Raw genomic sequence first — 27,596 nt, forward strand, 5'->3', positions numbered from 1 at the left:
AATTTCCTGTGAGTGTTGAACTTCTAATGTTATTGTTAAAGTTTATTTTTATTCCCCACAGTGTAAGTTATTCTGATTGAATTTGGTTTTTTGTTTTAAAATAGTGCCGAAATAGCTCAGTTGGGAGAGCGTTAGACTGAAGATCTAAATGTCCCTGGCTCGATCACTGGTTTCGGCAGTTGAACATCAGGCTCACCTGTTGGTTTTTAATCCATGTGTGTTGATCTGCTAAGGCTTGTGTAAAACTTGATTTATTTTTACCCCCCACTTTTTAAGGTATTCTTTTTGAAAGCTGTTGTTTGTGCATTTTTTTAAACCGAAATAGGTCAATTTCGATAGCGTTAGACTGAAGATCTATATATCCCTGGTTCGATCCCTGTTTTCGGCAGTATATGCTCTGTATGCCATGATTTGCCTTCTTTTTTTAATTTCCTGTGAGTGTTGAACTTCTAATGTTATTGTTAAAGTTTATTTTTATTCCCCACAGTGTAAGTTATTCTGATTGAATGTGGTTGGTTGTTGTAAGGTAGTGCCGAAATAGCTCAGTTGGGAGAGCGTTAGACTGAAGATCTAAATGTCCCTGGTTCGATCCCTGGTTTCGGCAGTTGAACATCAGGCTCACCTGTTGGTTTTTAATCCATGTGTGTTGATCTGCTAAGGCTTGTGTAAAAGTTAGTTTATTTTTACCCCCCACTTTTTAAGGTATTCTTTTTGAATGCTGTTGTTTGTGCATTTTTTTAAACCGAAATAGGTCAATTTCGATAGCGTTAGACTGAAGATCTAAATGTCCCTGGTTCGATCCCTGGTTTCGGCAGTATATCCTCTGGATGCCTTGATTTGCCATCTTTTTTTAATTTCCTGTGAGTGATGAACTTCTAATGTTATTGTTAAAGTTTATTTTTATTCCCCACAGTGTAAGTTATTCTGATTGAATGTGGTTGGTTGTAGTAAGATAGTGCCGAAATAGCTCAGTTGGGAGAGCGTTAGACTGAAGATCTAAATGTCCCTGGTTCGATCCCTGGTTTCGGCAGTTGAACATCAGGCTCACCTGTTGGTTTTTAATCCATGTGTGTTGATCTGCTAAGGCTTGTGTAAAACTTGATTTATTTTTACCCCCCACTTTTTAAGGTATTCTTTTTGAATGCTGTTGTTTGTGCATTTTTTTAAACCGAAATAGGTCAATTTCGATAGCGTTAGACTGAAGATCTAAATGTCCCTGGTTCGATCCCTGGTTTCGGCAGTATATCCTCTGGATGCCTTGATTTGCCATCTTTTTTTAATTTCCTGTGAGTGTTGAACTTCTAATGTTATTGTTAAAGTTTATTTTTATTCCCCACAGTGTAAGTTATTCTGATTGAATGTGGTTTTTTGTTTTAAAATAGTGACGAAATAGCTCAGTTGGGAGAGCGTTAGACTGAAGATCTAAATGTCCCTGGTTCGATCCCTGGTTTCGGCAGTTGAACATCAGGCTCACCTGTTGGTTTTTAATCCATGTGTGTTGATCTGCTAAGGCTTGTGTAAAACTTGATTTATTTTTACCCCCCACTTTTTAAGGTATTCTTTTTGAAAGCTGTTGTTTGTGCATTTTTTTAAACCGAAATAGGTCAATTTCGATAGCGTTAGACTGAAGATCTATATATCCCTGGTTCGATCCCTGTTTTCGGCAGTATATGCTCTGTATGCCATGATTTGCCTTCTTTTTTTAATTTCCTGTGAGTGTTGAACTTCTAATGTTATTGTTAAAGTTTATTTTTATTCCCCACAGTGTAAGTTATTCTGATTGAATGTGGTTGGTTGTTGTAAGGTAGTGCCGAAATAGCTCAGTTGGGAGAGCGTTAGACTGAAGATCTAAATGTCCCTGGTTCGATCCCTGGTTTCGGCAGTTGAACATCAGGCTCACCTGTTGGTTTTTAATCCATGTGTGTTGATCTGCTAAGGCTTGTGTAAAAGTTAGTTTATTTTTACCCCCCACTTTTTAAGGTATTCTTTTTGAATGCTGTTGTTTGTGCATTTTTTTAAACCGAAATAGGTCAATTTCGATAGCGTTAGACTGAAGATCTAAATGTCCCTGGTTCGATCCCTGGTTTCGGCAGTATATCCTCTGGATGCCTTGATTTGCCATCTTTTTTTAATTTCCTGTGAGTGTTGAACTTCTAATGTTATTGTTAAAGTTTATTTTTATTCCCCACAGTGTAAGTTATTCTGATTGAATGTGGTTTTTTGTTTTAAAAAGTGCCGAAATAGCTCAGTTGGGAGAGCGTTAGACTGAAGATCTAAATGTCCCTGGTTCGATCCCTGGTTTCGGCAGTTGAACATCAGGCTCACCTGTTGGTTTTTAATCCATGTGTGTTGATCTGCTAAGGCTTGTGTAAAACTTGATTTATTTTTACCCCCCACTTTTTAAGGTATTCTTTTTGAATGCTGTTGTTTGTGCATTTTTTTAAACCGAAATAGGTCAATTTCGATAGCGTTAGACTGAAGATCTAAATGTCCCTGGTTCGATCCCTGGTTTCGGCAGTATATCCTCTGGATGCCTTGATTTGCCATCTTTTTTTAATTTCCTGTGAGTGTTGAACTTCTAATGTTATTGTTAAAGTTTATTTTTATTCCCCACAGTGTAAGTTATTCTGATTGAATGTGGTTGGTTGTAGTTAGTTAGTGCCGAAATAGCTCAGTTGGGAGAGCGTTAGACTGAAGATCTAAATGTCCCTGGTTCGATCCCTGGTTTCGGCAGTTGAACATCAGGCTCACCTGTTGGTTTTTAATCCATGTGTGTTGATCTGCTAAGGCTTGTGTAAAACTTGATTTATTTTTACCCCCCACTTTTTAAGGTATTCTTTTTGAAAGCTGTTGTTTGTGCATTTTTTTAAACCGAAATAGGTCAATTTCGATAGCGTTAGACTGAAGATCTAAATATCCCTGGTTCGATCCCTGTTTTCGGCAGTATATGCTCTGTATGCCATGATTTGCCTTCTTTTTTTAATTTCCTGTGAGTGTTGAACTTCTAATGTTATTGTTAAAGTTTATTTTTATTCCCCACAGTGTAAGTTATTCTGATTGAATGTGGTTGGTTGTAGTAATATAGTGCCGAAATAGCTCAGTTGGGAGAGCGTTAGACTGAAGATCTAAATGTCCCTGGTTCGATCCCTGGTTTCGGCAGTTGAACATCAGGCTCACCTGTTGGTTTTTAATCCATGTGTGTTGATCTGCTAAGGCTTGTGTAAAACTTGATTTATTTTTACCCCCCACTTTTTAAGGTATTCTTTTTGAATGCTGTTGTTTGTGCATTTTTTTAAACCGAAATAGGTCAATTTCGATAGCGTTAGACTGAAGATCTAAATGTCCCTGGTTCGATCCCTGGTTTCGGCAGTATATCCTCTGGATGCCTTGATTTGCCATCTTTTTTTAATTTCCTGTGAGTGTTGAACTTCTAATGTTATTGTTAAAGTTTATTTTTATTCCCCACAGTGTAAGTTATTCTGATTGAATGTGGTTTTTTGTTTTAAAATAGTGCCGAAATAGCTCAGTTGGGAGAGCGTTAGACTGAAGATCTAAATGTCCCTGGTTCGATCCCTGGTTTCGGCAGTTGAACATCAGGCTCACCTGTTGGTTTTTAATCCATGTGTGTTGATCTGCTAAGGCTTGTGTAAAACTTGATTTATTTTTACCCCCCACTTTTTAAGGTATTCTTTTTGAAAGCTGTTGTTTGTGCATTTTTTTAAACCGAAATAGGTCAATTTCGATAGCGTTAGACTGAAGATCTAAATATCCCTGGTTCGATCCCTGTTTTCGGCAGTATATGCTCTGTATGCCATGATTTGCCTTCTTTTTTTAATTTCCTGTGAGTGTTGAACTTCTAATGTTATTGTTAAAGTTTATTTTTATTCCCCACAGTGTAAGTTATTCTGATTGAATGTGGTTGGTTGTAGTAAGATAGTGCCGAAATAGCACAGTTGGGAGAGCGTTAGACTGAAGATCTAAATGTCCCTGGTTTGATCCCTGGTTTCGGCAGTTGAACATCAGGCTCACCTGTTGGTTTTTAATCCATGTGTGTTGATCTGCTAAGGCTTGTGTAAAACTTGATTTATTTTTACCCCCCACTTTTTAAGGTATTCTTTTTGAATGCTGTTGTTTGTGCATTTTTTTAAACCGAAATAGGTCAATTTCGATAGCGTTAGACTGAAGATCTAAATGTCCCTGGTTCGATCCCTGTTTTTGGCAGTATATGCTCTGTATGCCATGATTTGCCTTCTTTTTTAATTTCCTGTGAGTGTTGAACTTCTAATGTTATTGTTAAAGTTTATTTTTATTCCCCACAGTGTAAGTTATTCTGATTCAATGTGGTTGGTTGTAGCTAGATAGTGCCGAAATAGCTCAGTTGGGAGAGCGTTAGACTGAAGATCTAAATGTCCCTGGTTCGATCCCTGGTTTCGGCAGTTGAACATCAGGCTCACCTGTTGGTTTTTAATCCGTGTGTGTTGATCTGCTAAGGCTTGTGTAAAAGTTAGCTTATTTTTACCCCCCACTTTTTAAGGTATTCTTTTTGAATGCTGTTGTTTGTGCATTTTTTTAAACCGAAATAGGTCAATTTCGATAGCGTTAGACTGAAGATCTAAATGTCCCTGGTTCGATCCCTGGTTTCGGCAGTATATCCTCTGGATGCCTTGATTTGCCATCTTTTTTTAATTTCCTGTGAGTGTTGAACTTCTAATGTTATTGTTAAAGTTTATTTTTATTCCCCACAGTGTAAGTTATTCTGATTGAATGTGGTTTTTTGTTTTAAAAGAGTGCCGAAATAGCTCAGTTGGGAGAGCGTTAGACTGAAGATCTAAATGTCCCTGGTTCGATCCCTGGTTTCGGCAGTTGAACATCAGGCTCACCTGTTGGTTTTTAATCCATGTGTGTTGATCTGCTAAGGCTTGTGTAAAACTTGATTTATTTTTACCCCCCACTTTTTAAGGTATTCTTTTTGAAAGCTGTTGTTTGTGCATTTTTTTAAACCGAAATAGGTCAATTTCGATAGCGTTAGACTGAAGATCTAAATATCCCTGGTTCGATCCCTGTTTTCGGCAGTATATGCTCTGTATGCCATGATTTGCCTTCTTTTTTTAATTTCCTGTGAGTGTTGAACTTCTAATGTTATTGTTAAAGTTTATTTTTATTCCCCACAGTGTAAGTTATTCTGATTGAATGTGGTTGGTTGTAGTAAGTTAGTGCCGAAATAGCTCAGTTGGGAGAGCGTTAGACTGAAGATCTAAATGTCCCTGGTTTGATCCCTGTTTTCGGCAGTTGAACATCAGGCTCACCTGTTGGTTTTTAATCCATGTGTGTTGATCTGCTAAGGCTTGTGTAAAAGTTAGTTTATTTTTACCCCCCACTTTTTAAGGTATTCTTTTTGAATGCTGTTGTTTGTGCATTTTTTTAAACCGAAATAGGTCAATTTCGATAGCGTTAGACTGAAGATCTAAATGTCCCTGGTTCGATCCCTGTTTTTGGCAGTATATGCTCTGTATGCCATGATTTGCCTTCTTTTTTAATTTCCTGTGAGTGTTGAACTTCTAATGTTATTGTTAAAGTTTATTTTTATTCCCCACAGTGTAAGTTATTCTGATTCAATGTGGTTGGTTGTAGCTAGATAGTGCCGAAATAGCTCAGTTGGGAGAGCGTTAGACTGAAGATCTAAATGTCCCTGGTTCGATCCCTGGTTTCGGCAGTTGAACATCAGGCTCACCTGTTGGTTTTTAATCCATGTGTGTTGATCTGCTAAGGCTTGTGTAAAACTTGATTTATTTTTACCCCCCACTTTTTAAGGTATTCTTTTTGAATGCTGTTGTTTGTGCATTTTTTTAAACCGAAATAGGTCAATTTCGATAGCGTTAGACTGAAGATCTAAATGTCCCTGGTTCGATCCCTGGTTTCGGCAGTATATCCTCTGGATGCCTTGATTTGCCATCTTTTTTTAATTTCCTGTGAGTGTTGAACTTCTAATGTTATTGTTAAAGTTTATTTTTATTCCCCACAGTGTAAGTTATTCTGATTGAATGTGGTTTTTTGTTTTAAAATAGTGCCGAAATAGCTCAGTTGGGAGAGCGTTAGACTGAAGATCTAAATGTCCCTGGTTCGATCCCTGGTTTCGGCAGTTGAACATCAGGCTCACCTGTTGGTTTTTAATCCATGTGTGTTGATCTGCTAAGGCTTGTGTAAAACTTGATTTATTTTTACCCCCCACTTTTTAAGGTATTCTTTTTGAATGCTGTTGTTTGTGCATTTTTTTAAACCGAAATAGGTCAATTTCGATAGCGTTAGACTGAAGATCTAAATGTCCCTGGTTCGATCCCTGGTTTCGGCAGTATATCCTCTGGATGCCATGATTTGCCATCTTTTTTTAATTTCCTGTGAGTGTTGAACTTCTAATGTTATTGTTAAAGTTTATTTTTATTCCCCACAGTGTAAGTTATTCTGATTGAATGTGGTTTTTTGTTTTAAAATAGTGCCGAAATAGCTCAGTTGGGAGAGCGTTAGACTGAAGATCTAAATGTCCCTGGTTCGATCCCTGGTTTCGGCAGTTGAACATCAGGCTCACCTGTTGGTTTTTAATCCATGTGTGTTGATCTGCTAAGGCTTGTGTAAAACTTGATTTATTTTTACCCCCCACTTTTTAAGGTATTCTTTTTGAAAGCTGTTGTTTGTGCATTTTTTAAAACCGAAATAGGTCAATTTCGATAGCGTTAGACTGAAGATCTATATATCCCTGGTTCGATCCCTGTTTTCGGCAGTATATGCTCTGTATGCCATGATTTGCCTTCTTTTTTTAATTTCCTGTGAGTGTTGAACTTCTAATGTTATTGTTAAAGTTTATTTTTATTCCCCACAGTGTAAGTTATTCTGATTGAATGTGGTTGGTTGTTGTAAGGTAGTGCCGAAATAGCTCAGTTGGGAGAGCGTTAGACTGAAGATCTAAATGTCCCTGGTTCGATCCCTGGTTTCGGCAGTTGAACATCAGGCTCACCTGTTGGTTTTTAATCCATGTGTGTTGATCTGCTAAGGCTTGTGTAAAAGTTAGTTTATTTTTACCCCCCACTTTTTAAGGTATTCTTTTTGAATGCTGTTGTTTGTGCATTTTTTTAAACCGAAATAGGTCAATTTCGATAGCGTTAGACTGAAGATCTAAATGTCCCTGGTTCGATCCCTGGTTTCGGCAGTATATCCTCTGGATGCCTTGATTTGCCATCTTTTTTTAATTTCCTGTGAGTGTTGAACTTCTAATGTTATTGTTAAAGTTTATTTTTATTCCCCACAGTGTAAGTTATTCTGATTGAATGTGGTTGGTTGTAGTTAGTTAGTGCCGAAATAGCTCAGTTGGGAGAGCGTTAGACTGAAGATCTAAATGTCCCTGGTTCGATCCCTGGTTTCGGCAGTTGAACATCAGGCTCACCTGTTGGTTTTTAATCCATGTGTGTTGATCTGCTAAGGCTTGTGTAAAACTTGATTTATTTTTACCCCCCACTTTTTAAGGTATTCTTTTTGAAAGCTGTTGTTTGTGCATTTTTTTAAACCGAAATAGGTCAATTTCGATAGCGTTAGACTGAAGATCTAAATATCCCTGGTTCGATCCCTGTTTTCGGCAGTATATGCTCTGTATGCCATGATTTGCCTTCTTTTTTTAATTTCCTGTGAGTGTTGAACTTCTAATGTTATTGTTAAAGTTTATTTTTATTCCCCACAGTGTAAGTTATTCTGATTGAATGTGGTTGGTTGTAGTTAGTTAGTGCCGAAATAGCTCAGTTGGGAGAGCGTTAGACTGAAGATCTAAATGTCCCTGGTTCGATCCCTGGTTTCGGCAGTTGAACATCAGGCTCACCTGTTGGTTTTTAATCCATGTGTGTTGATCTGCTAAGGCTTGTGTAAAACTTGATTTATTTTTACCCCCCACTTTTTAAGGTATTCTTTTTGAAAGCTGTTGTTTGTGCATTTTTTTAAACCGAAATAGGTCAATTTCGATAGCGTTAGACTGAAGATCTAAATATCCCTGGTTCGATCCCTGTTTTCGGCAGTATATGCTCTGTATGCCATGATTTGCCTTCTTTTTTTAATTTCCTGTGAGTGTTGAACTTCTAATGTTATTGTTAAAGTTTATTTTTATTCCCCACAGTGTAAGTTATTCTGATTGAATGTGGTTGGTTGTAGTTAGTTAGTGCCGAAATAGCTCAGTTGGGAGAGCGTTAGACTGAAGATCTAAATGTCCCTGGTTCGATCCCTGGTTTCGGCAGTTGAACATCAGGCTCACCTGTTGGTTTTTAATCCATGTGTGTTGATCTGCTAAGGCTTGTGTAAAACTTGATTTATTTTTACCCCCCACTTTTTAAGGTATTCTTTTTGAATGCTGTTGTTTGTGCATTTTTTTAAACCGAAATAGGTCAATTTCGATAGCGTTAGACTGAAGATCTAAATGTCCCTGGTTCGATCCCTGGTTTCGGCAGTATATCCTCTGGATGCCTTGATTTGCCATCTTTTTTTAATTTCCTGTGAGTGTTGAACTTCTAATGTTATTGTTAAAGTTTATTTTTATTCCCCACAGTGTAAGTTATTCTGATTGAATGTGGTTTTTTGTTTTAAAATAGTGCCGAAATAGCTCAGTTGGGAGAGCGTTAGACTGAAGATCTAAATGTCCCTGGTTCGATCCCTGGTTTCGGCAGTTGAACATCAGGCTCACCTGTTGGTTTTTAATCCATGTGTGTTGATCTGCTAAGGCTTGTGTAAAACTTGATTTATTTTTACCCCCCACTTTTTAAGGTATTCTTTTTGAAAGCTGTTGTTTGTGCATTTTTTTAAACCGAAATAGGTCAATTTCGATAGCGTTAGACTGAAGATCTAAATATCCCTGGTTCGATCCCTGTTTTCGGCAGTATATGCTCTGTATGCCATGATTTGCCTTCTTTTTTTAATTTCCTGTGAGTGTTGAACTTCTAATGTTATTGTTAAAGTTTATTTTTATTCCCCACAGTGTAAGTTATTCTGATTGAATGTGGTTGGTTGTAGTTAGTTAGTGCCGAAATAGCTCAGTTGGGAGAGCGTTAGACTGAAGATCTAAATGTCCCTGGTTCGATCCCTGGTTTCGGCAGTTGAACATCAGGCTCACCTGTTGGTTTTTAATCCATGTGTGTTGATCTGCTAAGGCTTGTGTAAAACTTGATTTATTTTTACCCCCCACTTTTTAAGGTATTCTTTTTGAAAGCTGTTGTTTGTGCATTTTTTTAAACCGAAATAGGTCAATTTCGATAGCGTTAGACTGAAGATCTAAATATCCCTGGTTCGATCCCTGTTTTCGGCAGTATATGCTCTGTATGCCATGATTTGCCTTCTTTTTTTAATTTCCTGTGAGTGTTGAACTTCTAATGTTATTGTTAAAGTTTATTTTTATTCCCCACAGTGTAAGTTATTCTGATTGAATGTGGTTGGTTGTAGTTAGTTAGTGCCGAAATAGCTCAGTTGGGAGAGCGTTAGACTGAAGATCTAAATGTCCCTGGTTCGATCCCTGGTTTCGGCAGTTGAACATCAGGCTCACCTGTTGGTTTTTAATCCATGTGTGTTGATCTGCTAAGGCTTGTGTAAAACTTGATTTATTTTTACCCCCCACTTTTTAAGGTATTCTTTTTGAATGCTGTTGTTTGTGCATTTTTTTAAACCGAAATAGGTCAATTTCGATAGCGTTAGACTGAAGATCTAAATGTCCCTGGTTCGATCCCTGGTTTCGGCAGTATATCCTCTGGATGCCTTGATTTGCCATCTTTTTTTAATTTCCTGTGAGTGTTGAACTTCTAATGTTATTGTTAAAGTTTATTTTTATTCCCCACAGTGTAAGTTATTCTGATTGAATGTGGTTTTTTGTTTTAAAATAGTGCCGAAATAGCTCAGTTGGGAGAGCGTTAGACTGAAGATCTAAATGTCCCTGGTTCGATCCCTGGTTTCGGCAGTTGAACATCAGGCTCACCTGTTGGTTTTTAATCCATGTGTGTTGATCTGCTAAGGCTTGTGTAAAACTTGATTTATTTTTACCCCCCACTTTTTAAGGTATTCTTTTTGAAAGCTGTTGTTTGTGCATTTTTTTAAACCGAAATAGGTCAATTTCGATAGCGTTAGACTGAAGATCTATATATCCCTGGTTCGATCCCTGTTTTCGGCAGTATATGCTCTGTATGCCATGATTTGCCTTCTTTTTTTAATTTCCTGTGAGTGTTGAACTTCTAATGTTATTGTTAAAGTTTATTTTTATTCCCCACAGTGTAAGTTATTCTGATTGAATGTGGTTGGTTGTTGTAAGGTAGTGCCGAAATAGCTCAGTTGGGAGAGCGTTAGACTGAAGATCTAAATGTCCCTGGTTCGATCCCTGGTTTCGGCAGTTGAACATCAGGCTCACCTGTTGGTTTTTAATCCATGTGTGTTGATCTGCTAAGGCTTGTGTAAAAGTTAGTTTATTTTTACCCCCCACTTTTTAAGGTATTCTTTTTGAATGCTGTTGTTTGTGCATTTTTTTAAACCGAAATAGGTCAATTTCGATAGCGTTAGACTGAAGATCTAAATGTCCCTGGTTCGATCCCTGGTTTCGGCAGTATATCCTCTGGATGCCTTGATTTGCCATCTTTTTTTAATTTCCTGTGAGTGTTGAACTTCTAATGTTATTGTTAAAGTTTATTTTTATTCCCCACAGTGTAAGTTATTCTGATTCAATGTGGTTTTTTGTTTTAAAAAGTGCCGAAATAGCTCAGTTGGGAGAGCGTTAGACTGAAGATCTAAATGTCCCTGGTTCGATCCCTGGTTTCGGCAGTTGAACATCAGGCTCACCTGTTGGTTTTTAATCCATGTGTGTTGATCTGCTAAGGCTTGTGTAAAACTTGATTTATTTTTACCCCCCACTTTTTAAGGTATTCTTTTTGAATGCTGTTGTTTGTGCATTTTTTTAAACCGAAATAGGTCAATTTCGATAGCGTTAGACTGAAGATCTAAATGTCCCTGGTTCGATCCCTGGTTTCGGCAGTATATCCTCTGGATGCCTTGATTTGCCATCTTTTTTTAATTTCCTGTGAGTGTTGAACTTCTAATGTTATTGTTAAAGTTTATTTTTATTCCCCACAGTGTAAGTTATTCTGATTGAATGTGGTTGGTTGTAGTTAGTTAGTGCCGAAATAGCTCAGTTGGGAGAGCGTTAGACTGAAGATCTAAATGTCCCTGGTTCGATCCCTGGTTTCGGCAGTTGAACATCAGGCTCACCTGTTGGTTTTTAATCCATGTGTGTTGATCTGCTAAGGCTTGTGTAAAACTTGATTTATTTTTACCCCCCACTTTTTAAGGTATTCTTTTTGAAAGCTGTTGTTTGTGCATTTTTTTAAACCGAAATAGGTCAATTTCGATAGCGTTAGACTGAAGATCTAAATATCCCTGGTTCGATCCCTGTTTTCGGCAGTATATGCTCTGTATGCCATGATTTGCCTTCTTTTTTTAATTTCCTGTGAGTGTTGAACTTCTAATGTTATTGTTAAAGTTTATTTTTATTCCCCACAGTGTAAGTTATTCTGATTGAATGTGGTTGGTTGTAGTAAGATAGTGCCGAAATAGCTCAGTTGGGAGAGCGTTAGACTGAAGATCTAAATGTCCCTGGTTCGATCCCTGGTTTCGGCAGTTGAACATCAGGCTCACCTGTTGGTTTTTAATCCATGTGTGTTGATCTGCTAAGGCTTGTGTAAAACTTGATTTATTTTTACCCCCCACTTTTTAAGGTATTCTTTTTGAATGCTGTTGTTTGTGCATTTTTTTAAACCGAAATAGGTCAATTTCGATAGCGTTAGACTGAAGATCTAAATGTCCCTGGTTCGATCCCTGGTTTCGGCAGTATATCCTCTGGATGCCTTGATTTGCCATCTTTTTTTAATTTCCTGTGAGTGTTGAACTTCTAATGTTATTGTTAAAGTTTATTTTTATTCCCCACAGTGTAAGTTATTCTGATTGAATGTGGTTTTTTGTTTTAAAATAGTGCCGAAATAGCTCAGTTGGGAGAGCGTTAGACTGAAGATCTAAATGTCCCTGGTTCGATCCCTGGTTTCGGCAGTTGAACATCAGGCTCACCTGTTGGTTTTTAATCCATGTGTGTTGATCTGCTAAGGCTTGTGTAAAACTTGATTTATTTTTACCCCCCACTTTTTAAGGTATTCTTTTTGAAAGCTGTTGTTTGTGCATTTTTTAAAACCGAAATAGGTCAATTTCGATAGCGTTAGACTGAAGATCTAAATATCCCTGGTTCGATCCCTGTTTTCGGCAGTATATGCTCTGTATGCCATGATTTGCCTTCTTTTTTTAATTTCCTGTGAGTGTTGAACTTCTAATGTTATTGTTAAAGTTTATTTTTATTCCCCACAGTGTAAGTTATTCTGATTGAATGTGGTTGGTTGTAGTAAGATAGTGCCGAAATAGCACAGTTGGGAGAGCGTTAGACTGAAGATCTAAATGTCCCTGGTTTGATCCCTGGTTTCGGCAGTTGAACATCAGGCTCACCTGTTGGTTTTTAATCCATGTGTGTTGATCTGCTAAGGCTTGTGTAAAAGTTAGTTTATTTTTACCCCCCACTTTTTAAGGTATTCTTTTTGAATGCTGTTGTTTGTGCATTTTTTTTAACCGAAATAGGTCAATTTCGATAGCGTTAGACTGAAGATCTAAATGTCCCTGGTTCGATCCCTGTTTTTGGCAGTATATGCTCTGTATGCCATGATTTGCCTTCTTTTTTAATTTCCTGTGAGTGTTGAACTTCTAATGTTATTGTTAAAGTTTATTTTTATTCCCCACAGTGTAAGTTATTCTGATTCAATGTGGTTGGTTGTAGCTAGATAGTGCCGAAATAGCTCAGTTGGGAGAGCGTTAGACTGAAGATCTAAATGTCCCTGGTTCGATCCCTGGTTTCGGCAGTTGAACATCAGGCTCACCTGTTGGTTTTTAATCCGTGTGTGTTGATCTGCTAAGGCTTGTGTAAAAGTTAGCTTATTTTTACCCCCCACTTTTTAAGGTATTCTTTTTGAATGCTGTTGTTTGTGCATTTTTTTAAACCGAAATAGGTCAATTTCGATAGCGTTAGACTGAAGATCTAAATGTCCCTGGTTCGATCCCTGGTTTCGGCAGTATATCCTCTGGATGCCTTGATTTGCCATCTTTTTTTAATTTCCTGTGAGTGTTGAACTTCTAATGTTATTGTTAAAGTTTATTTTTATTCCCCACAGTGTAAGTTATTCTGATTGAATGTGGTTTTTTGTTTTAAAATAGTGCCGAAATAGCTCAGTTGGGAGAGCGTTAGACTGAAGATCTAAATGTCCCTGGTTCGATCCCTGGTTTCGGCAGTTGAACATCAGGCTCACCTGTTGGTTTTTAATCCATGTGTGTTGATCTGCTAAGGCTTGTGTAAAACTTGATTTATTTTTACCCCCCACTTTTTAAGGTATTCTTTTTGAAAGCTGTTGTTTGTGCATTTTTTTAAACCGAAATAGGTCAATTTCGATAGCGTTAGACTGAAGATCTAAATATCCCTGGTTCGATCCCTGTTTTCGGCAGTATATGCTCTGTATGCCATGATTTGCCTTCTTTTTTTAATTTCCTGTGAGTGTTGAACTTCTAATGTTATTGTTAAAGTTTATTTTTATTCCCCACAGTGTAAGTTATTCTGATTGAATGTGGTTGGTTGTAGTAAGATAGTGCCGAAATAGCTCAGTTGGGAGAGCGTTAGACTGAAGATCTAAATGTCCCTGGTTTGATCCCTGTTTTCGGCAGTTGAACATCAGGCTCACCTGTTGGTTTTTAATCCATGTGTGTTGATCTGCTAAGGCTTGTGTAAAAGTTAGTTTATTTTTACCCCCCACTTTTTAAGGTATTCTTTTTGAATGCTGTTGTTTGTGCATTTTTTTAAACCGAAATAGGTCAATTTCGATAGCGTTAGACTGAAGATCTAAATGTCCCTGGTTCGATCCCGGTTTTTGGCAGTATATGCTCTGTATGCCATGATTTGCCTTCTTTTTTAATTTCCTGTGAGTGTTGAACTTCTAATGTTATTGTTAAAGTTTATTTTTATTCCCCACAGTGTAAATTATTCTGATTGATTGTGGTTGGTTGTAGTTTGATAGTGCCGAAATAGCTCAGTTGGGAGAGCGTTAGACTGAAGATCTAAATGTCCATGGTTCGATCCCTGGTTTTGGCAGTTGAACATCAGGCTCACCTGTTGGTTTTTAATCCATGTGTGTTGATCTGCTAAGGCTTGTGTAAAACTTGATTTATTTTTACCCCCCACTTTTTAAGGTATTCTTTTTGAATGCTGTTGTTTGTGCATTTTTTTAAACCGAAATAGGTCAATTTCGATAGCGTTAGACTGAAGATCTAAATATCCCTGGTTCGATCCCTGGTTTCGGCAGTATATCCTCTGGATGCCATGATTTGCCATCTTTTTTTAAATTCCTGTAAGTGTTGATCTTCTAATCTTGTTGTTGAAGTTTATTTTTATTCCCCACAGTGTAAGTTATTCTGATTGAATGTGGTTTTTTGTATTAAACTAGTGCCGAAATAGCTCAGTTGGGAGAGCGTTAGACTGAAGATCTAAATGTCCCTGGTTCGATCCCTGGTTTCGACAGTTGAAAATCAGGCTCACCTGTTGGTTTTTAATCCATGTGTGTTGATCTGCTAAGGCTTGTGTAAAAGTTAGTTTATTTTTACCCCCCACTTTTTAAGGTATTCTTTTTGAATGCTGTTGTTTGTGCATTTTTTTAAACCGAAATAGGTCAATTTCGATAGCGTTAGACTGAAGATCTAAATTTCCCTGGTTCGATCCCTGTTTTTGGCAGTATATGCTCTGTATGCCATGATTTGCCTTCTTTTTTAATTTCCTGTGAGTGTTGAACTTCTAATGTTATTGTTAAAGTTTATTTTTATTCCCCACAGTGTAAGTTATTCTGATTCAATGTGGTTGGTTGTAGCTAGATAGTGCCGAAATAGCTCAGTTGGGAGAGCGTTAGACTGAAGATCTAAATGTCCCTGGTTTCGGCAGTTGAACATCAGGCTCACCTGTTGTTTTTTAATCCATGTGTGTTGATCTGCTAAGGCTTGTGTAAAACTTGATTTATTTTTACCCCCCACTTTTTAAGGTATTCTTTTTGAATGCTGTTGTTTGTGCATTTTTTTAAACCGAAATAGGTCAATTTCGATAGCGTTAGACTGAAGATCTAAATGTCCCTGGTTCGATCCCTGGTTTCGGCAGTATATCCTCTGGATGCCTTGATTTGCCATCTTTTTTTAATTTCCTGTGAGTGTTGAACTTCTAATGTTATTGTTAAAGTTTATTTTTATTCCCCACAGTGTAAGTTATTCTGATTGAATGTGGTTTTTTGTTTTAAAATAGTGCCGAAATAGCTCAGTTGGGAGAGCGTTAGACTGAAGATCTAAATGTCCCTGGTTCGATCCCTGGTTTCGGCAGTTGAACATCAGGCTCACCTGTTGGTTTTTAATCCATGTGTGTTGATCTGCTAAGGCTTGTGTAAAAGTTAGTTTATTTTTACCCCCCACTTTTTAAGGTATTCTTTTTGAATGCTGTTGTTTGTGCATTTTTTTAAACCGAAATAGGTCAATTTCGATAGCGTTAGACTGAAGATCTATATATCCCTGGTTCGATCCCTGTTTTCGGCAGTATATGCTCTGTATGCCATGATTTGCCTTCTTTTTTTAATTTCCTGTGAGTGTTGAACTTCTAATGTTATTGTTAAGGTTTATTTTTATTCCCCACAGTGTAAGTTATTCTGATTGAATGTGGTTGGTTGTTGTAAGGTAGTGCCGAAATAGCTCAGTTGGGAGAGCGTTAGACTGAAGATCTAAATGTCCCTGGTTCGATCCCTGGTTTCGGCAGTTGAACATCAGGCTCACCTGTTGGTTTTTAATCCATGTGTGTTGATCTGCTAAGGCTTGTGTAAAACTTGATTTATTTTTACCCCCCACTTTTTAAGGTATTCTTTTTGAATGCTGTTGTTTGTGCATTTTTTTAAACTGAAATAGGTCAATTTCGATAGCGTTAGACTGAAGATCTAAATATCCCTGGTTCGATCCCTGGTTTCGGCAGTATATCCTCTGGATGCCATGATTTGCCATCTTTTTTTAAATTCCTGTAAGTGTTGATCTTCTAATCTTGTTGTTGAAGTTTATTTTTATTCCCCACAGTGTAAGTTATTCTGATTGAATGTGGTTTTTTGTATTAAAATAGTGCCGAAATAGCTCAGTTGGGAGAGCGTTAGACTGAAGATCTAAATGTCACTGGTTCGATCCCTGGTTTCGGCAGTTGAACATCAGGCTCACCTGTTGTTTTTTAATCCATGTGTGTTGATCTGCTAAGGCTTGTGTAAAACTTGATTTATTTTTACCCCCCACTTTTTAAGGTATTCTTTTTGAATGCTGTTGTTTGTGCATTTTTTTAAACCGAAATAGGTCAATTTCGATAGCGTTAGACTGAAGATCTAAATATCCCTGGTTCGATCCCTGTTTTCGGCAGTATATGCTCTGTATGCCATGATTTGCCTTCTTTTTTTAATTTCCTGTGAGTGTTGAACTTCTAATGTTATTGTTAGTCTATTTTCATTCCCCACAGTGTAAGTTATTCTGATTGAATGTGGTTGGTTGTAGAAAGATAGTGCCGAAATAGCTCAGTTGGGAGAGAGTTAGACTGAAGATCTAAATGTCCCTGGTTTGATCCCTGGTTTCGGCAGTTGAACATCAGGCTCACCTGTTGGTTTTTAATCCATGTGTGTTGATCTGCTAAGGCTTGTGTAAAACTTGATTTATTTTTACCCCCCACTTTTTAAGGTATTCTTTTTGAAAGCTGTTGTTTGTGCATTTTTTTAAACCTAAATAGGTCAATTTCGATAGCGTTAGACTGAAGATCTATATATCCCTGGTTCGATCCCTGTTTTCGGCAGTATATGCTCTGTATGCCATGATTTGCCTTCTTTTTTTAATTTCCTGTGAGTGTTGAACTTCTAATGTTATTGTTAAAGTTTATTTTTATTCCCCACAGTGTAAGTTATTCTGATTGAATGTGGTTGGTTGTTGTAAGGTAGTGCCGAAATAGCTCAGTTGGGAGAGCGTTAGACTGAAGATCTAAATGTCCCTGATTCGATCCCTGGTTTCGGCAGTTGAACATCAGGCTCACCTGTTGGTTTTTAATCCATGTGTGTTGATCTGCTAAGGCTTGTGTAAAAGTTAGTTTATTTTTACCCCCCACTTTTTAAGGTATTCTTTTTGAATGCTGTTGTTTGTGCATTTTTTTAAACCGAAATAGGTCAATTTCGATAGCGTTAGACTGAAGATCTAAATGTCCCTGGTTCGATCCCTGGTTTCGGCAGTATATCCTCTGGATGCCTTGATTTGCCATCTTTTTTTAATTTCCTGTGAGTGTTGAACTTCTAATGTTATTGTTAAAGTTTATTTTTATTCCCCACAGTGTAAGTTATTCTGATTGAATGTGGTTTTTTGTTTTAAAATAGTGCCGAAATAGCTCAGTTGGGAGAGCGTTAGACTGAAGATCTAAATGTCCCTGGTTCGATCCCTGGTTTCGGCAGTTGAACATCAGGCTCACCTGTTGGTTTTTAATCCGTGTGTGTTGATCTGCTAAGGCTTGTGTAAAAGTTAGCTTATTTTTACCCCCCACTTTTTAAGGTATTCTTTTTGAATGCTGTTGTTTGTGCATTTTTTTAAACCGAAATAGGTCAATTTCGATAGCGTTAGACTGAAGATCTAAATGTCCCTGGTTCGATCCCTGGTTTCGGCAGTATATCCTCTGGATGCCTTGATTTGCCATCTTTTTTTAATTTCCTGTGAGTGTTGAACTTCTAATGTTATTGTTAAAGTTTATTTTTATTCCCCACAGTGTAAGTTATTCTGATTGAATGTGGTTTTTTGTTTTAAAATAGTGCCGAAATAGCTCAGTTGGGAGAGCGTTAGACTGAAGATCTAAATGTCCCTGGTTCGATCCCTGGTTTCGGCAGTTGAACATCAGGCTCACCTGTTGGTTTTTAATCCATGTGTGTTGATCTGCTAAGGCTTGTGTAAAACTTGATTTATTTTTACCCCCCACTTTTTAAGGTATTCTTTTTGAAAGCTGTTGTTTGTGCATTTTTTTAAACCGAAATAGGTCAATTTCGATAGCGTTAGACTGAAGATCTAAATATCCCTGGTTCGATCCCTGTTTTCGGCAGTATATGCTCTGTATGCCATGATTTGCCTTCTTTTTTTAATTTCCTGTGAGTGTTGAACTTCTAATGTTATTGTTAAAGTTTATTTTTATTCCCCACAGTGTAAGTTATTCTGATTGAATGTGGTTGGTTGTAGTAAGATAGTGCCGAAATAGCTCAGTTGGGAGAGCGTTAGACTGAAGATCTAAATGTCCCTGGTTTGATCCCTGTTTTCGGCAGTTGAACATCAGGCTCACCTGTTGGTTTTTAATCCATGTGTGTTGATCTGCTAAGGCTTGTGTAAAAGTTAGTTTATTTTTACCCCCCACTTTTTAAGGTATTCTTTTTGAATGCTGTTGTTTGTGCATTTTTTTAAACCGAAATAGGTCAATTTCGATAGCGTTAGACTGAAGATCTAAATGTCCCTGGTTCGATCCCGGTTTTTGGCAGTATATGCTCTGTATGCCATGATTTGCCTTCTTTTTTAATTTCCTGTGAGTGTTGAACTTCTAATGTTATTGTTAAAGTTTATTTTTATTCCCCACAGTGTAAATTATTCTGATTGATTGTGGTTGGTTGTAGTTTGATAGTGCCGAAATAGCTCAGTTGGGAGAGCGTTAGACTGAAGATCTAAATGTCCATGGTTCGATCCCTGGTTTTGGCAGTTGAACATCAGGCTCACCTGTTGGTTTTTAATCCATGTGTGTTGATCTGCTAAGGCTTGTGTAAAACTTGATTTATTTTTACCCCCCACTTTTTAAGGTATTCTTTTTGAATGCTGTTGTTTGTGCATTTTTTTAAACCGAAATAGGTCAATTTCGATAGCGTTAGACTGAAGATCTAAATATCCCTGGTTCGATCCCTGGTTTCGGCAGTATATCCTCTGGATGCCATGATTTGCCATCTTTTTTTAAATTCCTGTAAGTGTTGATCTTCTAATCTTGTTGTTGAAGTTTATTTTTATTCCCCACAGTGTAAGTTATTCTGATTGAATGTGGTTTTTTGTATTAAACTAGTGCCGAAATAGCTCAGTTGGGAGAGCGTTAGACTGAAGATCTAAATGTCCCTGGTTCGATCCCTGGTTTCGGCAGTTGAAAATCAGGCTCACCTGTTGGTTTTTAATCCATGTCTGTTGATCTGCTAAGGCTTGTGTAAAAGTTAGTTTATTTTTACCCCCCACTTTTTAAGGTATTCTTTTTGAATGCTGTTGTTTGTGCATTTTTTTAAACCGAAATAGGTCAATTTCGATAGCGTTAGACTGAAGATCTAAATGTCCCTGGTTCGATCCCTGTTTTTGGCAGTATATGCTCTGTATGCCATGATTTGCCTTCTTTTTTAATTTCCTGTGAGTGTTGAACTTCTAATGTTATTGTTAAAGTTTATTTTTATTCCCCACAGTGTAAGTTATTCTGATTCAATGTGGTTGGTTGTAGCTAGATAGTGCCGAAATAGCTCAGTTGGGAGAGCGTTAGACTGAAGATCTAAATGTCCCTGGTTTCGGCAGTTGAACATCAGGCTCACCTGTTGTTTTTTAATCCATGTGTGTTGATCTGCTAAGGCTTGTGTAAAACTTGATTTATTTTTACCCCCCACTTTTTAAGGTATTCTTTTTGAATGCTGTTGTTTGTGCATTTTTTTAAACCGAAATAGGTCAATTTCGATAGCGTTAGACTGAAGATCTAAATGTCCCTGGTTCGATCCCTGGTTTCGGCAGTATATCCTCTGGATGCCTTGATTTGCCATCTTTTTTTAATTTCCTGTGAGTGTTGAACTTCTAATGTTATTGTTAAAGTTTATTTTTATTCCCCACAGTGTAAGTTATTCTGATTGAATGTGGTTTTTTGTTTTAAAATAGTGCCGAAATAGCTCAGTTGGGAGAGCGTTAGACTGAAGATCTAAATGTCCCTGGTTCGATCCCTGGTTTCGGCAGTTGAACATCAGGCTCACCTGTTGGTTTTTAATCCATGTGTGTTGATCTGCTAAGGCTTGTGTAAAAGTTAGTTTATTTTTACCCCCCACTTTTTAAGGTATTCTTTTTGAATGCTGTTGTTTGTGCATTTTTTTAAACCGAAATAGGTCAATTTCGATAGCGTTAGACTGAAGATCTATATATCCCTGGTTCGATCCCTGTTTTCGGCAGTATATGCTCTGTATGCCATGATTTGCCTTCTTTTTTTAATTTCCTGTGAGTGTTGAACTTCTAATGTTATTGTTAAGGTTTATTTTTATTCCCCACAGTGTAAGTTATTCTGATTGAATGTGGTTGGTTGTTGTAAGGTAGTGCCGAAATAGCTCAGTTGGGAGAGCGTTAGACTGAAGATCTAAATGTCCCTGGTTCGATCCCTGGTTTCGGCAGTTGAACATCAGGCTCACCTGTTGGTTTTTAATCCATGTGTGTTGATCTGCTAAGGCTTGTGTAAAACTTGATTTATTTTTACCCCCCACTTTTTAAGGTATTCTTTTTGAATGCTGTTGTTTGTGCATTTTTTTAAACTGAAATAGGTCAATTTCGATAGCGTTAGACTGAAGATCTAAATATCCCTGGTTCGATCCCTGGTTTCGGCAGTATATCCTCTGGATGCCATGATTTGCCATCTTTTTTTAAATTCCTGTAAGTGTTGATCTTCTAATCTTGTTGTTGAAGTTTATTTTTATTCCCCACAGTGTAAGTTATTCTGATTGAATGTGGTTTTTTGTATTAAAATAGTGCCGAAATAGCTCAGTTGGGAGAGCGTTAGACTGAAGATCTAAATGTCCCTGGTTCGATCCCTGGTTTCGGCAGTTGAACATCAGGCTCACCTGTTGTTTTTTAATCCATGTGTGTTGATCTGCTAAGGCTTGTGTAAAACTTGATTTATTTTTACCCCCCACTTTTTAAGGTATTCTTTTTGAATGCTGTTGTTTGTGCATTTTTTTAAACCGAAATAGGTCAATTTCGATAGCGTTAGACTGAAGATCTAAATATCCCTGGTTCGATCCCTGTTTTCGGCAGTATATGCTCTGTATGCCATGATTTGCCTTCTTTTTTTAATTTCCTGTGAGTGTTGAACTTCTAATGTTATTGTTAGTCTATTTTCATTCCCCACAGTGTAAGTTATTCTGATTGAATGTGGTTGGTTGTAGAAAGATAGTGCCGAAATAGCTCAGTTGGGAGAGAGTTAGACTGAAGATCTAAATGTCCCTGGTTTGATCCCTGGTTTCGGCAGTTGAACATCAGGCTCACCTGTTGGTTTTTAATCCATGTGTGTTGATCTGCTAAGGCTTGTGTAAAACTTGATTTATTTTTACCCCCCACTTTTTAAGGTATTCTTTTTGAAAGCTGTTGTTTGTGCATTTTTTTAAACCTAAATAGGTCAATTTCGATAGCGTTAGACTGAAGATCTATATATCCCTGGTTCGATCCCTGTTTTCGGCAGTATATGCTCTGTATGCCATGATTTGCCTTCTTTTTTTAATTTCCTGTGAGTGTTGAACTTCTAATGTTATTGTTAAAGTTTATTTTTATTCCCCACAGTGTAAGTTATTCTGATTGAATGTGGTTGGTTGTTGTAAGGTAGTGCCGAAATAGCTCAGTTGGGAGAGCGTTAGACTGAAGATCTAAATGTCCCTGATTCGATCCCTGGTTTCGGCAGTTGAACATCAGGCTCACCTGTTGGTTTTTAATCCATGTGTGTTGATCTGCTAAGGCTTGTGTAAAAGTTAGTTTATTTTTACCCCCCACTTTTTAAGGTATTCTTTTTGAATGCTGTTGTTTGTGCATTTTTTTAAACCGAAATAGGTCAATTTCGATAGCGTTAGACTGAAGATCTAAATGTCCCTGGTTCGATCCCTGGTTTCGGCAGTATATCCTCTGGATGCCTTGATTTGCCATCTTTTTTTAATTTCCTGTGAGTGTTGAACTTCTAATGTTATTGTTAAAGTTTATTTTTATTCCCCACAGTGTAAGTTATTCTGATTGAATGTGGTTTTTTGTTTTAAAATAGTGCCGAAATAGCTCAGTTGGGAGAGCGTTAGACTGAAGATCTAAATGTCCCTGGTTCGATCCCTGGTTTCGGCAGTTGAACATCAGGCTCACCTGTTGGTTTTTAATCCATGTGTGTTGATCTGCTAAGGCTTGTGTAAAACTTGATTTATTTTTACCCCCCACTTTTTAAGGTATTCTTTTTGAATGCTGTTGTTTGTGCATTTTTTAAAACCGAAATAGGTCAATTTCGATAGCGTTAGACTGAAGATCTAAATATCCCTGGTTCGATCCCTGGTTTCGGCAGTATATCCTCTGGATGCCATGATTTGCCATCTTTTTTTAAATTCCTGTAAGTGTTGAACTTCTAATCTTGTTGTTGAAGTTTATTTTTATTCCCCACAGTGTAAGTTATTCTGATTGAATGTGGTTGGTTGTAGTTAGATAGTGCCGAAATAGCTCAGTTGGGAGAGCGTTAGACTGAAGATCTAAATGTCCCTGGTTCGATCCCTGGTTTCGGCAGTTGAACTTCAGGCTCACCTGTTGGTTTTTAATCCATGTGTGTTGATCTGCTAAGGCTTGTGTAAAAGTTAGTTTATTTTTACCCCCCACTTTTTAAGGTATTCTTTTTGAATGCTGTTGTTTGTGCATTTTTTTAAACCGAAATAGGTCAATTTAGATAGCGTTAGACTGAAGATCTAAATGTCCCTGGTTCGATCCCTGGTTTCGGCAGTATATCCTCTGGATGCCATGATTTGCCATCTTTTTTTAAATTCCTGTAAGTGTTGAACTTCTAATCTTGTTGTTGAAGTTTATTTTTATTCCCCACAGTGTAAGTTATTCTGATTGAATGTGGTTTTTTGTATTAAAATAGTGCCGAAATAGCTCAGTTGGGAGAGCGTTAGACTGAAGATCTAAATGTCCCTGGTTCGATCCCTGGTTTCGGCAGTAGAACATCAGGCTCACCTGTTGGTTTTTAATCCATGTGTGTTGATCTGCTAAGGCTTGTGTAAAAGTTAGTTTATTTTTACCCCCCACTTTTTAAGGTATTCTTTTTGAATGCTGTTGTTTGTGCATTTTTTTAAACCGAAATAGGTCAATTTCGATAGCGTTAGACTGAAGATCTAAATGTCCCTGGTTCGATCCCTGTTTTTGGCAGTATATGCTCTGTATGCCATGATTTGCCTTCTTTTTTAATTTCCTGTGAGTGTTGAACTTCTAATGTTATTGTTAAAGTTTATTTTTATTCCCCACAGTGTAAGTTATTCTGATTCAATGTGGTTGGTTGTAGCTAGATAGTGCCGAAATAGCTCAGTTGGGAGAGCGTTAGACTGAAGATCTAAATGTCCCTGGTTCGATCCCTGGTTTCGGCAGTTGAACATCAGGCTCACCTGTTGGTTTTTAATCCATGTGTGTTGATCTGCTAAGGCTTGTGTAAAACTTGATTTATTTTTACCCCCCACTTTTTAAGGTATTCTTTTTGAATGCTGTTGTTTGTGCATTTTTTTAAACCGAAATAGGTCAATTTCGATAGCGTTAGACTGAAGATCTAAATATCCCTGGTTCGATCCCTGTTTTCGGCAGTATATGCTCTGTATGCCATGATTTGCCTTCTTTTTTTAATTTCCTGTGAGTGTTGAACTTCTAATGTTATTGTTAGTCTATTTTCATTCCCCACAGTGTAAGTTATTCTGATTGAATGTGGTTGGTTGTAGAAAGATAGTGCCGAAATAGCTCAGTTGGGAGAGCGTTAGACTGAAGATCTAAATGTCCCTGGTTCGATCCCTGGTTTCGGCAGTTGAACATCAGGCTCACCTGTTGGTTTTCAATCCATGGTTGTTGATCTGCTAAGGCTTGTGTAAAACTTGATTTATTTTTACCCCCCACTTTTTAAGGTATTCTTTTTGAAAGCTGTTGTTTGTGCATTTTTTTAAACCGAAATAGGTCAATTTCGATAGCGTTAGACTGAAGATCTAAATGTCCCTGGTTCGATCCCTGGTTTCGGCAGTTGAACATCAGGCTCACCTGTTGGTTTTCAATCCATGTGTGTTGATCTGCTAAGGCTTGTGTAAAACTTGATTTATTTTTACCCCCCACTTTTTAAGGTATTCTTTTTGAATGCTGTTGTTTGTGCATTTTTTTAAACCGAAATAGGTCAATTTCGATAGCGTTAGACTGAAGATCTAAATATCCCTGGTTCGATCCCTGTTTTCGGCAGTATATGCTCTGTATGCCATGATTTGCCTTCTTTTTTTAATTTCCTGTGAGTGTTGAACTTCTAATGTTATTGTTAGTCTATTTTCATTCCCCACAGTGTAAGTTATTCTGATTGAATGTGGTTGGTTGTAGAAAGATAGTGCCGAAATAGCTCAGTTGGGAGAGCGTTAGACTGAAGATCTAAATGTCCCTGGTTCGATCCCTGGTTTCGGCAGTTGAACATCAGGCTCACCTGTTGGTTTTCAATCCATGGTTGTTGATCTGCTAAGGCTTGTGTAAAACTTGATTTATTTTTACCCCCCACTTTTTAAGGTATTCTTTTTGAAAGCTGTTGTTTGTGCATTTTTTTAAACCGAAATAGGTCAATTTCGATAGCGTTAGACTGAAGATCTAAATGTCCCTGGTTCGATCCCTGGTTTCGGCAGTTGAACATCAGGCTCACCTGTTGGTTTTCAATCCATGTGTGTTGATCTGCTAAGGCTTGTGTAAAAGTTAGTTTATTTTTACCCCCCACTTTTTAAGGTATTCTTTTTGAATGCTGTTGTTTGTGCAATTTTTTAAACCGAAATAGGTCAATTTCGATAGCGTTAGACTGAAGATCTAAATGTCCCTGGTTCGATCCCTGGTTTCGGCAGTATATCCTCTGGATGCCATGATTTGCCATCTTTTTTTAATTTCCTGTGAGTGTTGAACTTCTAATGTTATTGTTAAAGTTTATTTTTATTCCCCACAGTGTAAGTTATTCTGATTGAATGTGGTTGGTTGTAGTAAGGTAGTGCCGAAATAGCTCAGTTGGGAGAGCGTTAGACTGAAGATCTAAATGTCCCTGGTTCGATCCCTGGTTTCGGCAGTTGAACATCAGGCTCACCTGTTGGTTTTCAATCCATGTGTGTTGATCTGCTAAGGCTTGTGTAAAAGTTAGTTTATTTTTACCCCCCACTTTTTAAGGTATTCTTTTTGAATGCTGTTGTTTGTGCATTTTTTTAAACCGAAATAGGTCAATTTCGATAGCGTTACACTGAAGATCTAAATATCCCTGGTTCGATCCCTGGTTTCGGCAGGATGCCATGATTTGCCATCTTTTTTTAAATTCCTGTAAGTGTTGAACTTCTAATCTTGTTGTTGAAGTTTATTTTTATTCCCCACAGTGTAAGTTATTCTGATTGAATGTGGTTTGTTGTTTTACAATAGTGCAGAAATAGCTCAGTTGGGAGAGCGTTAGACTGAAGATCTAAATGTCCCTGGTTCGATCCCTGGTTTCGGCAGTTGAACATCAGGTTGACCTGTTGGTAATTAATCCATGTGTGTTGATCTGCTAAGGCTTGTGTAAAAGTTAGTGTATTTTTATCCCCCACTTTTTAAGGTATTCTTTTTGAATGCTGTTGTTTGTGCATTTTTCTGTTGTCTCTCATCAAAGTTACAGAGGATGTGCTCCCTGCAAGTAGCGTGCGTGCGTGCGTGCGTGCGTGCGTGCGTGCGTGCGTGCGTGCGTGCGTGCGTGCGTGCGTGCGTGCGTGCGTGCGTCTTCCTTGCTGATAACAGGTAACCCAGTCACTGAGCCGTGGTCTCAGCTCCCGCTCTGAAGCCTTGTTGCTGTTCGCTCTTAGCATATGAAAATGAGCAGTGAAGATGGGGCGCGAGGAACAGAGCTCCACATCATGATGTCATTGTGGTTAGGGAGTGAGGGAGGGTGTGTGCTACTCTGTAGTGTATTTAAGCTGGTGCCCCGAGCTTCAATCTTCACTCTGCTCCTGAGCTGAGAGAAAACATTGCTCTTCATCATCTCATCATCAACCTCATTATCATCGTCATCGCCATCCTGTCGACAGCTTCAGACTCCTGAACCTCTGCCGCCTGCTAAGTCATCTGCCGACGACTTCACGTCAGCACCGTCAGGTTAGTAGAAAACTGTGTCCATTTCCGTTTTTTTACTTGTAATTTTTAAAATGTTTAACTCAGTTAGGAGGATATTAGCTTTTACACTTTAGTGAGGACAATGCCAAAGTTATGATCTTGGTTTTACATGTCAGTATAATATTTGGAGTATTCTAAGGCTATGTGTACACTGAACGGCTGTGGACATGCGTATTTGAGGTGAATACAGTCTTCGTACAGTTTTTCATTACATTGGACTCTTCTGTCTTAGGCCTCCGTTTTATGTCCCATGAGTCTGTTGACATATTGGTATCGACTCTTTGACATAGAGAGGGAGACAAAGTGGACGGTGCTTTTGTCTTTTCTGACTCTATCCTTTCCCCCTGGTGTCTTTGGTCTGACCTGCAGCTTTATGTCCAGCAGGTATGACTGAGCAGGGAGTGCAAACGATGATGTTTAATATCAGGAAATTGAAGTTATGCCTGATAATGTTCAGTAGAATATAGTGGATGCTCTCTCTACTTACTATATCAAGAACTGAAGCGGGATTTCATTCACAAAATCAACTCAATACCCTTCAAAGTGTACACGAATCATAGCTTTGTTTACTCTTTGAATGTGAATTATTTACACAACACATCTCAACAGTAGAACAGAATGTCCTATGAATTGTCTTGTATATTATAGATTGTGTGTTCCAGTTCTTTGCTAAACTCAAAATTGAAAAGTTTGTTGAGATATTTTCAAGATTCAAGAATGTATTTGTAATAATGTGTGGAACGGAAAAGCAGTGGATTGCATCTGCAACTCCTAGCTGTGCAAAGTATGAGATAAAAATAAAAATAGTTCTTAAAAAATATATTTAATCAATGTCTTTTTTATCTCCAGTGACGCACAGCTTACTTGGGTAGAAACACTTCTTTCGAACAACGGCCATAAGATCACCTTTACCTGAAGTTCTAAAGAATTAACACAACCATGTATACAAGTAAGCAACTGATGCCACATCATATGGAAATGTTTTTCGCTGTTTTCTCTATTTTCACTAATCATCCACTAATGCAAACTTGTTTTGACGAATGACATAATCTGGTATAGCCACCAGTCGTAATCTGTCAATGCAACAGCTCATAAAGCATTATGGACATTGATATGAGGTTTTATGGTTATTTATGCATGACTATAACTATAATTATATGTTGTTTTTGTACGGATTGTATCAATGTATGCATTGAGTTGATTTATCTTTCTGATGATTCACTTTAAGTCAACTCATCCATGGAGATCAGTGCTCTTGGCAGACCCAT

General features: G+C 37.8%; 43 non-coding genes across 43 annotated transcripts; all 43 read left to right on the forward strand.

Annotated features, from left to right (window-relative positions):
* Positions 1-531: 531 nt before the first annotated feature.
* Positions 532-604, forward strand: AC3HAE_038889 (transfer RNA phenylalanine (anticodon GAA)). The gene has a single exon. It is a non-coding gene; the product is annotated as a tRNA-Phe (tRNA).
* Positions 605-957: 353 nt separating this feature from the next.
* AC3HAE_038890 (transfer RNA phenylalanine (anticodon GAA)) lies at positions 958-1,030 on the forward strand. Its single transcript has one exon. It is a non-coding gene; the product is annotated as a tRNA-Phe (tRNA).
* A 779-nt stretch (positions 1,031-1,809) lies between these two features.
* AC3HAE_038891 (transfer RNA phenylalanine (anticodon GAA)) lies at positions 1,810-1,882 on the forward strand. Its single transcript has one exon. It is a non-coding gene; the product is annotated as a tRNA-Phe (tRNA).
* Positions 1,883-2,234: 352 nt separating this feature from the next.
* Positions 2,235-2,307, forward strand: AC3HAE_038892 (transfer RNA phenylalanine (anticodon GAA)). The gene has a single exon. It is a non-coding gene; the product is annotated as a tRNA-Phe (tRNA).
* A 353-nt stretch (positions 2,308-2,660) lies between these two features.
* Positions 2,661-2,733, forward strand: AC3HAE_038893 (transfer RNA phenylalanine (anticodon GAA)). Its single transcript has one exon. It is a non-coding gene; the product is annotated as a tRNA-Phe (tRNA).
* A 353-nt stretch (positions 2,734-3,086) lies between these two features.
* Positions 3,087-3,159, forward strand: AC3HAE_038894 (transfer RNA phenylalanine (anticodon GAA)). Its single transcript has one exon. It is a non-coding gene; the product is annotated as a tRNA-Phe (tRNA).
* A 353-nt stretch (positions 3,160-3,512) lies between these two features.
* Positions 3,513-3,585, forward strand: AC3HAE_038895 (transfer RNA phenylalanine (anticodon GAA)). Its single transcript has one exon. It is a non-coding gene; the product is annotated as a tRNA-Phe (tRNA).
* A 778-nt stretch (positions 3,586-4,363) lies between these two features.
* AC3HAE_038896 (transfer RNA phenylalanine (anticodon GAA)) lies at positions 4,364-4,436 on the forward strand. Its single transcript has one exon. It is a non-coding gene; the product is annotated as a tRNA-Phe (tRNA).
* Positions 4,437-4,789: 353 nt separating this feature from the next.
* Positions 4,790-4,862, forward strand: AC3HAE_038898 (transfer RNA phenylalanine (anticodon GAA)). Its single transcript has one exon. It is a non-coding gene; the product is annotated as a tRNA-Phe (tRNA).
* A 778-nt stretch (positions 4,863-5,640) lies between these two features.
* AC3HAE_038899 (transfer RNA phenylalanine (anticodon GAA)) lies at positions 5,641-5,713 on the forward strand. The gene has a single exon. It is a non-coding gene; the product is annotated as a tRNA-Phe (tRNA).
* Positions 5,714-6,066: 353 nt separating this feature from the next.
* On the forward strand, positions 6,067-6,139 carry AC3HAE_038901 (transfer RNA phenylalanine (anticodon GAA)). Its single transcript has one exon. It is a non-coding gene; the product is annotated as a tRNA-Phe (tRNA).
* Positions 6,140-6,492: 353 nt separating this feature from the next.
* Positions 6,493-6,565, forward strand: AC3HAE_038902 (transfer RNA phenylalanine (anticodon GAA)). Its single transcript has one exon. It is a non-coding gene; the product is annotated as a tRNA-Phe (tRNA).
* Positions 6,566-6,918: 353 nt separating this feature from the next.
* Positions 6,919-6,991, forward strand: AC3HAE_038903 (transfer RNA phenylalanine (anticodon GAA)). The gene has a single exon. It is a non-coding gene; the product is annotated as a tRNA-Phe (tRNA).
* A 353-nt stretch (positions 6,992-7,344) lies between these two features.
* Positions 7,345-7,417, forward strand: AC3HAE_038904 (transfer RNA phenylalanine (anticodon GAA)). The gene has a single exon. It is a non-coding gene; the product is annotated as a tRNA-Phe (tRNA).
* Positions 7,418-7,770: 353 nt separating this feature from the next.
* On the forward strand, positions 7,771-7,843 carry AC3HAE_038905 (transfer RNA phenylalanine (anticodon GAA)). The gene has a single exon. It is a non-coding gene; the product is annotated as a tRNA-Phe (tRNA).
* A 353-nt stretch (positions 7,844-8,196) lies between these two features.
* On the forward strand, positions 8,197-8,269 carry AC3HAE_038907 (transfer RNA phenylalanine (anticodon GAA)). The gene has a single exon. It is a non-coding gene; the product is annotated as a tRNA-Phe (tRNA).
* A 353-nt stretch (positions 8,270-8,622) lies between these two features.
* On the forward strand, positions 8,623-8,695 carry AC3HAE_038909 (transfer RNA phenylalanine (anticodon GAA)). Its single transcript has one exon. It is a non-coding gene; the product is annotated as a tRNA-Phe (tRNA).
* A 353-nt stretch (positions 8,696-9,048) lies between these two features.
* On the forward strand, positions 9,049-9,121 carry AC3HAE_038910 (transfer RNA phenylalanine (anticodon GAA)). The gene has a single exon. It is a non-coding gene; the product is annotated as a tRNA-Phe (tRNA).
* Positions 9,122-9,474: 353 nt separating this feature from the next.
* On the forward strand, positions 9,475-9,547 carry AC3HAE_038911 (transfer RNA phenylalanine (anticodon GAA)). Its single transcript has one exon. It is a non-coding gene; the product is annotated as a tRNA-Phe (tRNA).
* A 353-nt stretch (positions 9,548-9,900) lies between these two features.
* On the forward strand, positions 9,901-9,973 carry AC3HAE_038912 (transfer RNA phenylalanine (anticodon GAA)). The gene has a single exon. It is a non-coding gene; the product is annotated as a tRNA-Phe (tRNA).
* A 353-nt stretch (positions 9,974-10,326) lies between these two features.
* Positions 10,327-10,399, forward strand: AC3HAE_038914 (transfer RNA phenylalanine (anticodon GAA)). Its single transcript has one exon. It is a non-coding gene; the product is annotated as a tRNA-Phe (tRNA).
* Positions 10,400-10,751: 352 nt separating this feature from the next.
* AC3HAE_038915 (transfer RNA phenylalanine (anticodon GAA)) lies at positions 10,752-10,824 on the forward strand. The gene has a single exon. It is a non-coding gene; the product is annotated as a tRNA-Phe (tRNA).
* A 353-nt stretch (positions 10,825-11,177) lies between these two features.
* Positions 11,178-11,250, forward strand: AC3HAE_038916 (transfer RNA phenylalanine (anticodon GAA)). The gene has a single exon. It is a non-coding gene; the product is annotated as a tRNA-Phe (tRNA).
* Positions 11,251-11,603: 353 nt separating this feature from the next.
* On the forward strand, positions 11,604-11,676 carry AC3HAE_038917 (transfer RNA phenylalanine (anticodon GAA)). Its single transcript has one exon. It is a non-coding gene; the product is annotated as a tRNA-Phe (tRNA).
* Positions 11,677-12,029: 353 nt separating this feature from the next.
* On the forward strand, positions 12,030-12,102 carry AC3HAE_038918 (transfer RNA phenylalanine (anticodon GAA)). Its single transcript has one exon. It is a non-coding gene; the product is annotated as a tRNA-Phe (tRNA).
* Positions 12,103-12,880: 778 nt separating this feature from the next.
* Positions 12,881-12,953, forward strand: AC3HAE_038921 (transfer RNA phenylalanine (anticodon GAA)). The gene has a single exon. It is a non-coding gene; the product is annotated as a tRNA-Phe (tRNA).
* A 353-nt stretch (positions 12,954-13,306) lies between these two features.
* On the forward strand, positions 13,307-13,379 carry AC3HAE_038922 (transfer RNA phenylalanine (anticodon GAA)). Its single transcript has one exon. It is a non-coding gene; the product is annotated as a tRNA-Phe (tRNA).
* A 1,204-nt stretch (positions 13,380-14,583) lies between these two features.
* Positions 14,584-14,656, forward strand: AC3HAE_038923 (transfer RNA phenylalanine (anticodon GAA)). The gene has a single exon. It is a non-coding gene; the product is annotated as a tRNA-Phe (tRNA).
* A 766-nt stretch (positions 14,657-15,422) lies between these two features.
* AC3HAE_038924 (transfer RNA phenylalanine (anticodon GAA)) lies at positions 15,423-15,495 on the forward strand. The gene has a single exon. It is a non-coding gene; the product is annotated as a tRNA-Phe (tRNA).
* Positions 15,496-15,848: 353 nt separating this feature from the next.
* AC3HAE_038925 (transfer RNA phenylalanine (anticodon GAA)) lies at positions 15,849-15,921 on the forward strand. Its single transcript has one exon. It is a non-coding gene; the product is annotated as a tRNA-Phe (tRNA).
* A 1,629-nt stretch (positions 15,922-17,550) lies between these two features.
* Positions 17,551-17,623, forward strand: AC3HAE_038927 (transfer RNA phenylalanine (anticodon GAA)). The gene has a single exon. It is a non-coding gene; the product is annotated as a tRNA-Phe (tRNA).
* A 353-nt stretch (positions 17,624-17,976) lies between these two features.
* AC3HAE_038928 (transfer RNA phenylalanine (anticodon GAA)) lies at positions 17,977-18,049 on the forward strand. Its single transcript has one exon. It is a non-coding gene; the product is annotated as a tRNA-Phe (tRNA).
* Positions 18,050-19,253: 1,204 nt separating this feature from the next.
* On the forward strand, positions 19,254-19,326 carry AC3HAE_038929 (transfer RNA phenylalanine (anticodon GAA)). Its single transcript has one exon. It is a non-coding gene; the product is annotated as a tRNA-Phe (tRNA).
* A 766-nt stretch (positions 19,327-20,092) lies between these two features.
* AC3HAE_038930 (transfer RNA phenylalanine (anticodon GAA)) lies at positions 20,093-20,165 on the forward strand. The gene has a single exon. It is a non-coding gene; the product is annotated as a tRNA-Phe (tRNA).
* A 353-nt stretch (positions 20,166-20,518) lies between these two features.
* On the forward strand, positions 20,519-20,591 carry AC3HAE_038932 (transfer RNA phenylalanine (anticodon GAA)). Its single transcript has one exon. It is a non-coding gene; the product is annotated as a tRNA-Phe (tRNA).
* A 353-nt stretch (positions 20,592-20,944) lies between these two features.
* On the forward strand, positions 20,945-21,017 carry AC3HAE_038933 (transfer RNA phenylalanine (anticodon GAA)). Its single transcript has one exon. It is a non-coding gene; the product is annotated as a tRNA-Phe (tRNA).
* Positions 21,018-22,220: 1,203 nt separating this feature from the next.
* Positions 22,221-22,293, forward strand: AC3HAE_038934 (transfer RNA phenylalanine (anticodon GAA)). The gene has a single exon. It is a non-coding gene; the product is annotated as a tRNA-Phe (tRNA).
* Positions 22,294-22,646: 353 nt separating this feature from the next.
* On the forward strand, positions 22,647-22,719 carry AC3HAE_038935 (transfer RNA phenylalanine (anticodon GAA)). Its single transcript has one exon. It is a non-coding gene; the product is annotated as a tRNA-Phe (tRNA).
* Positions 22,720-23,072: 353 nt separating this feature from the next.
* On the forward strand, positions 23,073-23,145 carry AC3HAE_038936 (transfer RNA phenylalanine (anticodon GAA)). Its single transcript has one exon. It is a non-coding gene; the product is annotated as a tRNA-Phe (tRNA).
* A 352-nt stretch (positions 23,146-23,497) lies between these two features.
* Positions 23,498-23,570, forward strand: AC3HAE_038937 (transfer RNA phenylalanine (anticodon GAA)). The gene has a single exon. It is a non-coding gene; the product is annotated as a tRNA-Phe (tRNA).
* Positions 23,571-23,921: 351 nt separating this feature from the next.
* AC3HAE_038939 (transfer RNA phenylalanine (anticodon GAA)) lies at positions 23,922-23,994 on the forward strand. Its single transcript has one exon. It is a non-coding gene; the product is annotated as a tRNA-Phe (tRNA).
* Positions 23,995-24,555: 561 nt separating this feature from the next.
* AC3HAE_038940 (transfer RNA phenylalanine (anticodon GAA)) lies at positions 24,556-24,628 on the forward strand. Its single transcript has one exon. It is a non-coding gene; the product is annotated as a tRNA-Phe (tRNA).
* Positions 24,629-25,191: 563 nt separating this feature from the next.
* On the forward strand, positions 25,192-25,264 carry AC3HAE_038941 (transfer RNA phenylalanine (anticodon GAA)). The gene has a single exon. It is a non-coding gene; the product is annotated as a tRNA-Phe (tRNA).
* Positions 25,265-27,596: the final 2,332 nt, after the last annotated feature.

Source organism: Micromesistius poutassou (genome assembly GCF_964030765.1).
Source record: "Micromesistius poutassou genome assembly, chromosome: 23".
Classification (NCBI taxonomy): Eukaryota; Metazoa; Chordata; class Actinopteri; order Gadiformes; family Gadidae; genus Micromesistius; species Micromesistius poutassou.